This window comes from Piliocolobus tephrosceles, chromosome 5, assembly GCF_002776525.5.
Source record: "Piliocolobus tephrosceles isolate RC106 chromosome 5, ASM277652v3, whole genome shotgun sequence".
Taxonomy (NCBI): domain Eukaryota; kingdom Metazoa; phylum Chordata; class Mammalia; order Primates; family Cercopithecidae; genus Piliocolobus; species Piliocolobus tephrosceles.
Window position 1 is genome coordinate 152,496,910 of NC_045438.1, and position 11,205 is coordinate 152,508,114.

General features: G+C 40.5%; 1 long non-coding RNA gene across 1 annotated transcript in view; it reads left to right on the forward strand.

Moving 5' to 3' along the window:
• LOC111541136 overlaps positions 1 to 11,205 on the forward strand; it is a 22,651-nt gene that overhangs the window by 3,784 nt on the left and 7,662 nt on the right. The window lies entirely within an intron of this gene.

Genomic DNA, 11,205 nt, shown 5'->3' on the forward strand with positions numbered 1-11,205 from the left:
TCTTTCTTTCTTTCTTTCTTTCTTTCTTTCTTTCTTTCTTTCTTTCTCTTTCTTTTTCCTTCCTTCCTTCCTCCCTCCCTCCCTCCCTCCTTTCTTTCTTTCTTTCTTTCTTTCCTCCCTCCCTCCTTTCTTTTTTCTTTTTTCTTTTTTTATCTTTCTCTTTTTCTTTCTTTTCTCTCCTTCCTTTTCTTTCTTTCTCTTTTTTCTTCTTTCTCTCTTTCTTTTTCTTTCTTCTCTCCTTTCTCCTTCCTTCCTTCCTTCCTTCTCTCTCTCTTTTCTTTCTTTCTTTTCTTCTTTCTCTCTCCCTTTCTTTTTCTTTCTTCTCTCTCTCTCCTTCCTTCCTTCCTTCCTTCCTTCCTTCCTTCCTTCCTTCCTTTGTTACTTTTTCTTTCAGACAGGGTCTTGTTCTGTCACCCAGACTGGAGTGCAGTGGCATTATCTAGGCTCACTGCAACCTTGACCTCCTGGGTTCAAGTGATCCTCCCACCTTAGCCTTCTGAGTAGCTGGGACTATAGGCAGGTACCACCATGTTCAGTTAATTTTTTTATTTTTTGTAGAGATGGGGTCTCACCGTGTTGCCCAGGCTGGTCTTGCAGTCCTGGGCTCAAACGGTCCACCTGCCTCTGCCTGCCAAAGTGCTGGGATTACAGGAATAAGCCACCACTCCTGCCTGCTCTTTTCTTTCTTATTTGAGCCATTCTCTACTACCTGTGTGTGCAGACAGGTGACCCACATGCTGGCATATGTTCAGCTTGCCTTTAGGGGAGATGCTGAATGAAACTGCAGCATTCTTTTTGCCTGGGTAGGAAAGTGTTCTGAACATCCTATACCAGGTAAGTGTGACAGGCAACAGGGGGGTAGGCTTGCTTGGCAAACAATTTGGTGAGAAGAATTTGTGCCCAAGAAGTGTCTCTGGAACTAAGTGAGCGAAGAGGTATCCAAGCATTAAAACACTCAGGCACTCATTAAATTCTATTTTAATCATATATGTTAAATATTTTTCCAAGCAAAGCCCATCTTTGCCAGGGTGGGTTTTACAGTTGAAGGTAAATGCATCTTAATACAGATTCACTCATTCTGCACTGGAAAATAGGAAACACATGATCCTCTGGCCATTTCATTTCACTTATTCCATTCATTCATTTTTAAAAAATAGCTGATACTCACAGGTCTGGTTTATTACAGCAAATGACACAGAAGAAAAGCAACATGAAAAAGATACGCACTAGTACAGTCCAGAAAGCCCAGACACAGACTCATGTCATTCCCCTTCTGAGACTACATTGAAATGTTCTCTCTAGCAATGAAATACAGGGACGCATATGGTGTATCTCCACCCAGGGAAGCCTCTGGGAGTCTGGGTGGGGATGTGGTGGGCAGGGGACTGGTTACATAGGCATCTCCTAGAATGTATGCAGCCATGGCAACAGAAAACTCAAGACTCCAACAGTAAAAGCAGCTACACATTATTAATCTTGATGTTTGTGTAAAGCAAGCTGACAAGCTGGTGTGGCATGGTTCATTGATCCAGGTATTTCTAACAAAATAATCTGTCACTAGCATAAAGAATACTTTGAGGGCCACATTCCCAAAGGATGGTAAATCATGGCTCCGGGTACCTTTGGAGATGGCAAAACTAAGCAATCAGACCTGCTGTGTTAACTCTTTCCTCACACTCTCCCTACCGCCAATTGATTTGAGGGACTTTTAAAAAGTTGCTGTTATTGTGTTCATTCATTCTTTTATTCTATACATTTTCACCAACCACCTACCATATGCAAGATCTTGCGCCCTGAGGGAATGTTCAAGATTTGTGCTGGGGAGAAGAGACACACACGCAAGCAAAAATAAATAAGAATACAAAAGATCAATCATAATACAAGTCACCTTATGACTTACCATAAAGTTGTATTTTTGGAAAATGAAGTGTTAGAAAGTCAGAAAGGAAGGTCATGATAGGCTGGAGGACCTGAGAGGAGTTGAGCCTTGGTGAAGGACTTGGAGAGCAGGCAGATTTGGACAAACAGACATAGCAGACCAGAGTGAGGGGCATTCTGGGTGGGATTCTGTTATGACCCATAGCTCAGAAGTAGGAGGGTCTCTTGAGGTACATGCAAGGTCACTGAGATAGGTTATGAGATCCGTGTCACGACCAGATTCTGGAGGATTCTGAATACCAGACTAAGAAGTTTGGATTCTATTGTTTGGTAGGTTAATAATTCTCAACTGTGCTACACATTAAAATAACTTGAGGAGATATAAAAAATATACAGAGAGGCTGATTCAAGTGGTCTGTGTGGCAGGTAGTGACTATCTGGACCTGGTGGCGCAGGCGGTTAAGGAATTTACCAAGACAGTCATAGGTAAAGAAAGGCAGAATCATTAGAAAAGGAATGATAATACGTTGCAAGTTTGCAACCGGCAGGACAGCAGAGAAGGGGCTGTCTGCAAAGAGGCAGAAGCTGGAGGGAGTTCTATAGGGTCATGCTGGAGGGGGCTGTGTGTGGAACAAGGTCATTGTGTCCACAGAAATCTTTGTGCCTGCAAGTTGTTTGTGATTAGCTGTCTCTCAGAATAATTATTCATTGTTCTTCCCCACCTGGGGCCCTTCCCCCGCCTAGGACCTCTTCCTCATTGTTGCTTACTTGTCATGTCAGAACTCCACAGTCTGGGCACTAAGAATTTTTTTTTTTAATTTTTATTTTAGATTCAGGGGCTACATGTGAATGTTTGTTACAAGGGTATGTTTTGTGATGCTGAGTTTGGGCTTCTATCAATCTCATCTCCCGTATAGTGAACATGGGTCATTGATACTTTTAAATCTCCCCAGGTGACTCTAACATGCAGGTGTAGCTGAGACCTACTATTCCCAATGCTGAGGAACCACTCAATACTTTTTAAAGTAGAATAGAACTGATGTTCTAGGGAGCTGACCCCTCAAAGTTGGGGTGGTCTTGAGGCAGGACACTAGTTAGGACTGTCCCTCAATTGTATAGTAATGACAGTGTGATGAGGGTCTGCACTGGAGTTTGTGCTCAATTGAAGCCTAGAAATTTGGTGAAGAACAAAATATTCTGTGATTGTGCTCACTGCAAACCCTAGAGGTCCTGCACCCCTGCGTCCTGAACAGAGACCTGCCTCCCAAAACTTCAGGGCACGGAAAACCAGGAGGCTGGAAAACAACAAGCCTCACAAACAATCCTTTCTCTAGTCAGTAATGTGATATTTTCAGCAGCTACTAGTGATGCTTCAGAAAGAACAACTTGTCCAATGTACTGAACATTTCCAGCACAGACACAGCCTAATCACTAGTTTCTGTCCTCCAAATTCACCGTAAACATGAGTGCCCAAGAGGAAAATGCCCAGCTGAGTGAAACAGCGATAATCCCAAAGCTCAGCCTCCACCCAGCTCATACTTTGTGCCAATCATCAGCTCAGAAGGTGCCACAGGATCTTCTAGCAACTAAAATTCATCAAGCAGCTTTCTAATGACAGCCCCAGAGGACTCCAGTGAGATTGACATGGAATCATCACCAATTGAGAGACCCATTGGTTGAGATTCTGTTCCTCTGAAACCACTTCCAGTACCAGATGTAGCTTGGGTTCACATGCTGAAAACACTCCCGTGGCTTCCTATCACAAGGAGAATCAATCCCAAATATTTCAACTCAGCTTACAAAATCCTACATATTCTGTCTTTCAAAATCTGGCCCTTGGTGCTGTTCTTACACCATGTCTCCCCTTATAGACACATTCCTGTTGAAGTAGCTAATACTCTCTTTTTGGTTCTAGGCCTTTGAACAGATGGATCCCTTTGGTCACCTTGTTTTGCCTTCTTAATTAATTTATTTTTTTGAGACAGGGTCTCATTCTGTCACCCAGGCTGGAGTGCAGTGGTCCAACCTTGGCTCACTGCAGCCTCTACCTCCTGGACTTAAGCCATCTTCCCATCTCAGCCACCCAAGTAGCTGGGACTATAGGCGGTGCCACCATGCCTGATTAATTTTTGTATTTTTTGTAGAGATGGGGTGAAGTAGTCTAGGGTCACTGAAGCGGTTTTGTTGTCTGAGGTGTTACCTGGAGTTCTTTGTCTCACAACCAAGAAAATTAAGGAGTGTGAAAGTTTAATAAGTGAAAGAGGAAAGCTCTCTGCAGCAGAGATGCGGCCTGAGAGGGTTGCCGTTTCACAGTTGAATGCAAAGGCTTTTATAAACAAGTTAATGGAGCAGGCTGTTTCATTTGCATAAGGCACAAAAAAAACGGTGCAAATTCTTATCAGCTCCACCCCATCCCTCTAGTGTTCATGCAGGTCCTTAGCCTGAATTACTCCATGTTGTTTTATTTTCCTTACTGTGCATGTGTCAGGAGATGGAATTTTCCACTGCAGATGTGTCTGGTTCTGTGGAACTTTCCTTATCTATACACCTGCAGGTCTGTCTTAGGCAAGCCCCCTGTGCAAGTTCCCTTATCTGAGTATGCCTGAAAAGGAAAGGAGTGTGCTCACTGAAGCCCACCGTGTTTAGGCAGAGCACACTGGTTGCATAACAGACAAAGGTGTTGGACCTTGCTTCCTTATCTGCACTTGCAGCTTGATTTCTTCCAGGCTGCTCTTTTGTTGGAAGGACTGCTACCAAGAACCTTGTCCTAACTATCTGCCTAACTGGTTCCTTTCTCTCATCTCCCTCAGGGATTTTCTCATGTTGCCCAGGCTGGTCTAAAACTCCTTGACTCAAGCAATGTGCCCTCCATGGCTTCCCAAAGTGTTGGGATTACAAACGTGAGCCATCGTGCCTGGCCATTGCCTACTTAATTTCTACTCATGTTTACATCTTTATTTAGCTATTACTTCTTTCAGGAAGCCTTCTTAGATTCCCTAACGCTGGATCCAGTAACCCTCCTGGTGTTCCAATAATATCCTGTACTTCCAGATTTATCATACTTGAGATGTTGTATGAACTTTTCTGGGTCTGAAACAAGCTGGTTTTCCTTTGAGGGCAGGGACCATGTTTGTCTTTTCCACGTTGTATCCTTGGTATCCAGCCCAGTGTCTGCGAAATGGTAGGCAACAATAAATAGTTGAGGAATCAATGAATAAATCAATAAAATTATACCCTTGCTAGTTACGTTACAACATCCCTAAGCACTCTGCTAACATCACTGACTGAGTTTGGAAGCAAGGTAATTAAGTGGTGCCATACCAATTCAGTTCACAACTTTAGTCTTCATTCCAGTGGAAATGGATTATAGGAATGGAGAAATGGACACTCGTTGATGAAATCAGCAATGTTCAAGATAAGCAGGTTGACCAAAGTACAGAGGAGACCCTCCTTTCAGGCATAAAAAAACAAGGCCCAAGGTAGTTGACGTGAGAGACATGGGCAGTGCTATGTAGTTCCCCACTTGAAATTCAGGAGCGAAAGGACGTTAGGCTAAATTTCATCATTATTCTTGCTATAGCAACAGCCCAGAAATCTTGAGGAAAAAAGGGCACACCTAATAACATGAAAAGGCAATGGGCTGGATTTTTTAAAGAAATGACAAGAAAACAATAGGGATGAAAAATGACCCCTCTACACCAAATCCTTGGAGAACGGCCTTTATCATTTCTTACGACTGCTGTGGGGCTCACACACATACTTTTTAAACCTGACTAAAATATTTAGCTTTCCAGAGGGAAAGATTCTTTCATTTTTTCCCTTATAGAGAGCTTATGTCAACCGAAAACTGGATTAAAACAAAACATCAAACAATGAGTTATACGTGCCTACAACACTGTGGTCATTTGTCATTTACAAAAACATAAACATTGACAATTTCAGGATTTTAAAGTACTTGTTTTGGAATCAGTCATTCTACCCATACTGAGGAAGTGATTTTGAGGTGGAAATAAAACACGAAGGCTACTTTATTTTTAATTTATAGGGAAAAGCAAAGATTTCCAATAAAATAAACTAAAAACTGATGTGGAGTATTTAAGATGTTTTATATAGGCTTTTATTGAAGCATGCACATTTTTAGAAGGAGATATTGCTTCTACTACCTCTTCTTGAGCATAAATAATAACAGTAGATCATATACTTAATGAATACTAAATGAAACCTGTTTATACACTCAACTGCTGGAAATAAAAATTAATCTCCAAAATGCTTTAGCAATGGGATTTGACTACTTTTAAATAAAATGTTTGCTTTGTTTAAATTTGTGAGCTAATAGGTTTAAAGAACACATAGTCAAGAGCAGAATCTCCATTAGACTAGAATACTTCCATCTTGGGCATAATTCATATACAATGTTAGACCTGTATATCTAAAACATCTGTGCTGTTGCAAGGTTTCAATCCCATTGAGCACAATTTCCACACTTCTCTTTGGTGGGTAGTATAAACACTTCCACCTAAGATGGAGAGCACTGGGAGGGTTCACAAGCAGAACTGTCATATGAGAGAGGACGCAGAGCCAAAGAGTAGATAGACAGCTCAAAACCTGGCCTGTCTAAAGGTCTGGGTGGAAAATAACCAATGTATAAGTCCAACATGGGCAGAGAAACCAAGAGAGATGGGGAATGAGGAGCAGAGAGAGAACAAGCCTGGCCTGGAAGAATTCTGGGGAGGATATGGTGGTGGTGAGTGGTGTTTGAAGGATTGTTACATGATAGATAATTTACCTGAAAACACATCATCATAGGAGGGGTAATATTTTTCACTATCATACTATTGATGTCTACCAAAAAGAACCACACATGACTAAACAGGCCTACAACAGGGAATTGGCATAAGTTTCCGTGGAGTGGTTGATTCATTCAAGGAGCTATGGCAGACTCTTTAGCCAAATTTCTTGAAAGGGAAGTCTGGATAGACTCACTTTCACCCCTTTATTATCTTCCATTAATGCAAAAAAAAAAAAAAGTTATGACTGTGAACAAAGAACCAGAGGAGTGTGTATGTATGTGCAGTTCAATAAATGATCACAAAGCACACACCAGTGCAACCACCATGAAGGTTGGGAATGGACCGTTGCCAGCTCCCAGAAGCCCAGCCTGTGCGCTAACAAAGACGTGGGCTCTCTGACTCCTAGAGTAACTGCTTCTTTCCTTTTCTTTATGGTTTTAACACTTAAGAAGGCATCCCTAAAAAACTAGAGTTTACATTTGCTTCTATTTTTATACTTCATATAAATGGAATCATGCAGTATGCATTATTTTGTGTCTAACTTTTTGGATTATTTTATTCAACATTTTGTTTCTTGATTTATTATTATATTCTGGTTATGAGTTAGTTGTCAATTATATATGTTTCAAATACTTGTCTAATTCTATGGCTTATGTTTTAAATTTCTTAACAGTGACTTTTGGTAAACACGTATTCTCAATTTTAAAGTATTGAAATGTATTTATATTATTTTATGTTTCATAAAAAAAGTTTTTTTGACTTTACAAACTGACTTGGGGAGAATTAATATATTTATAATAATTGCCTTTCACTTCTTTAACTTCCACTTGTCTAGGTCTTTAATATCTCAATAACATTTTATAATATTTTTTAGTAGAAGTCTTTTGATACCAAAGCAATGGACTACCTAGAATATCTGACACTTAGAGAGGATCATATGACACTTTATGTGACAAAATGAGTTTCAGAAGTAATTGCATAATTATCAATAATTTTCTTGATTTGTCCTTCAGTTTTAAAATAAACTAACAATTAGAATAGTATTAAAATTCAGTAAAAATCATTTGTGCAGAGGTAAAATTTACACTTACCAAGCAAAATTACACCCTGTAGTTTGCCCTCTGTTTCATTGTTTTACATTTTAAGCACAAAGAATAACTCTAATAGAGTTTTTCTATTAGATGGTAGGGATAATAGAACAGAAGTGACCTGAGCTTCTGTTTCTTTGTCTTTACTATCACTGTGCTATCAAATTCTGTATTTCGAAGCTCCTGGGAGAATTCAGGAGTAGGGAATATCCTCTGGGTAAGAAACACAAATTGTGACCGGGAAGCTCAAATGATTCTGAGCAGATGTGGATTTATTCTCAAAATGAAACACAGATAGCTGAATATGTATGCACAATTGTTTCTTTCTTCCTTATTGAGTTGTAGAAATTCTGTGTCTATTCTAAATGAAGCACCTATTTCCTTCCACTTTGTCACATGCCTTGCCACTCTCAGTTGTATCGTTTGATGCACGTAAGTTCCTCTTTGTGATGTGGTCCAGCTTGTCCAGCTTTTTGTTTACAGTTATGCTATTTGCATTCTGTTTAAGAAACCTCTTCAGACAGCACTTCATTTTCTAAAAGCTTTATTAGATTAGTTTTGCTTCTATCAAAAGATAAAATTATAACAAATTTAGCTAAGCAATCTAATTAGTAAATTTCAAAACATACAAATGTGGACAGCATAATGTAATGAGTACCATATAGTCATCATCTAATTTTAACAGTTATCAACTCACAACTAGTGCAGGTTCTTATTTTACAAATGGGGACCATGAACTAGGCAGAATTCCTCAATGGGGAGTTTGACAGGAATCTGTATGTAGGTCTTCCTTGAAGTTTCTGCACCCTTGGCAGCGTCTGTTTTGCTTTTGTTTTTAAATAGTAAAGATAGAATGTATATCTTTGTTCTATCTTCCAGTTTTCCAGCTGCCTTCAGACAGACTTGCTTTCAGAGAGCCCCATTCTTGAAAGAAATGGGTGACTGGGAGACAGAGTCATACAATTTGAGAGGTGGGAGGCAAATGGCAGATCATTCAGTCTGCCCTTTCCTGTAGGTCACTGCAGCCTGTGGTCCACGGAGGGTGTTTACCTAAGGTTAGTAGGTGGGTAGTGGTGGAACTAGGAACAAAACGGAGCTCTCCAGACTTGAGGGTCCTGTCCCTCGTCTGCAAGGAACCTCCATTTCCTGTCTCTGCAGCCCCTGACCCCACTTCCTCTAAAGAGGATCAGGCTGTGGCTCCTCAGGCTAGTGCCAGCCACGCTCCATGTTCAGACCTTCTGTTCCCTCCCCTCACCCTAGGGATATCATCCTCTATTTGTCCTTCAGTAAATTGTCTCTCATAGGAGAGGGGAAATGGGGGGATTGATCAAAACTTTTAAAGGATCTTGTAACTTTCATAAAATCTGCAACTGAAATTTTATCTCTAGATTTTGGGAGAAAGATCTATTTTCCTTTTCCGGAGTCCTGAGAACCATACTGCAGTGATAAGTGGAAATCCAGCAATCTCTTATTTTAAATATTTATTATTCAACAAACTATTTACATCAATGATATCTCAGTTCTGAAAAGGTTTCTAGTGAGCTCAATAATTTTTTTCTTAAAAAAATCAGATGCTTTATTATTCTAAGCAGTGGGACATTTCCTATTGCTTTGAACCTGGGGAGAAAACCAGCAACTCAGGACCCATTCAGTCAAGTCTGATTTCTGAGTAGAGGAAAGACACTTGGTGTAACAGTACATTTTTCAGTTTTTATCCTTGTCGAAAGTGTATAAGGCAAACCATATCATCAAATAAGTACTACTTATAGTAAATTTGTGTATATTTATTAAATAATGTTTACATGAGCAATTATTGTATTATATAATTATGGCACATGAAATTATTAAATTGTCAGAAGAATTCGAGACAAGGAAGTACTTCTGGCACCTCATGAACAGTTTCCTGGACCCAGTTTCTTACTTGTAAAGTGAGAGGGTTGAGATGATCTCTGAAATCCAGAGCCAACATCCTATACTACAATATATTTCCCTTCATAGTGCAAAAAATGGCAACACTATATTGTGCCATGGGTATTTTTAACATTCAACTTCTAACTTTTTATTATTTCAAGAAAATTTCCATGTTTTTTATATTAAAAATCTGCAAGGGATTATCAAAAAGAGCTTTTACCAACATGGAAAAATCCACGTACCATAAATAATGGAGAATGTATCATAATGTTGATGCTGAATAGATTTTTTTTTTTTTTTGAGATGGAGTCTTGCTGTGTTGCCCAGGCTGGAGTGTAACGGTGTGATCTCAGCTCACTGAAACCTCTGCCTCCCAGATTCAAGAGATTCTTGTGCCTCAGCCTCCCAAGTTGCTGGAATTACAGACATGCACCACCACGCCCGGCTAATTTTTGTATTTTTAGTAGACAAGGTTTCACCATCATGTTGGCCAGGCTGGTCTCGAACTCCTAACCTCAAGTGATCTGCCCACCTTGGCCTCCCAAAGTGCTGAGATTACAGGCATGAGCCACCATGCCTGGCCGGAGAGATGGCTTTTATACAATGGAATGTGTAGTCTCGAGGATCACTGGGATAGAAAGAAAGACTGGTGAAGACAGGAGACATCCATGCTCAGTGAAACCTAAGCACGCTGGTCAGCGAGAATGAAGGACCGCCGAAGCCTTGCCCTCCAACTCACCTTCCAACTGGGAAACATCAGATATATTTCATAAGACCCAGCCCATTCCCCCAAGTTATCTCTAATTCTAGCCTTCTCTAGGTACCTGAACATGAATTCTACATGCCTTTGGCTTTTAATGTTTTTCCCCTAAGACTGCTAATAGCTTAGTCACGACTATGGCAAAAATCTATACCTCCCAGCTAAATTAATCCCTCATTATACAGGTCTCTGAGTACAAGGTCAAAAACAGGATCACTAATTCAATTGAAATTAAAATGCTAATCGAGTTACAGTTCTGTACTTAGCATAGAAAGATGGTAGAAAGCCCAACAATCTTCCTTAGGCTGTGAGACAACCAAGGAACTCTATGACGTGGATTTCCACTCATGTAAATGACAGCTTGCTGCGTAAAAGACCCATCCTTTTGGCCTTCCAGATGCACAGTCTTAGAAAAAGGTCATGGGGGCCGGGTGTGGTGGCTCTCGCCTGTAATCCCAGCACTTTGGGAGGCTGAGGCAGGTGGATCACCTGAGGTCAGGAGTTTGAGAGGAGCCTGGCCAACATGGAGAAACCTCGTCTCTAATAAAACTACAACAAATTAGCTAGGTGTGGTGGTGCATGCCTGTAATTCCAGCTACTCAAAGAGGCAGGAGAATCGCTTGAACCCAGGAGGCAGAGGTTGCGGTGAGCCGAGATCGTGCCACTGCACTCCGGCCTAGGCAACAGCAAAACTCCGTCTCAAAAAAGAAAGAAAGAAAGAAAGAAAGAAAGAAAGAAAGAAAGAAAGAAAGAAAGAAAGAAAGAAAGGAAGGAAGGA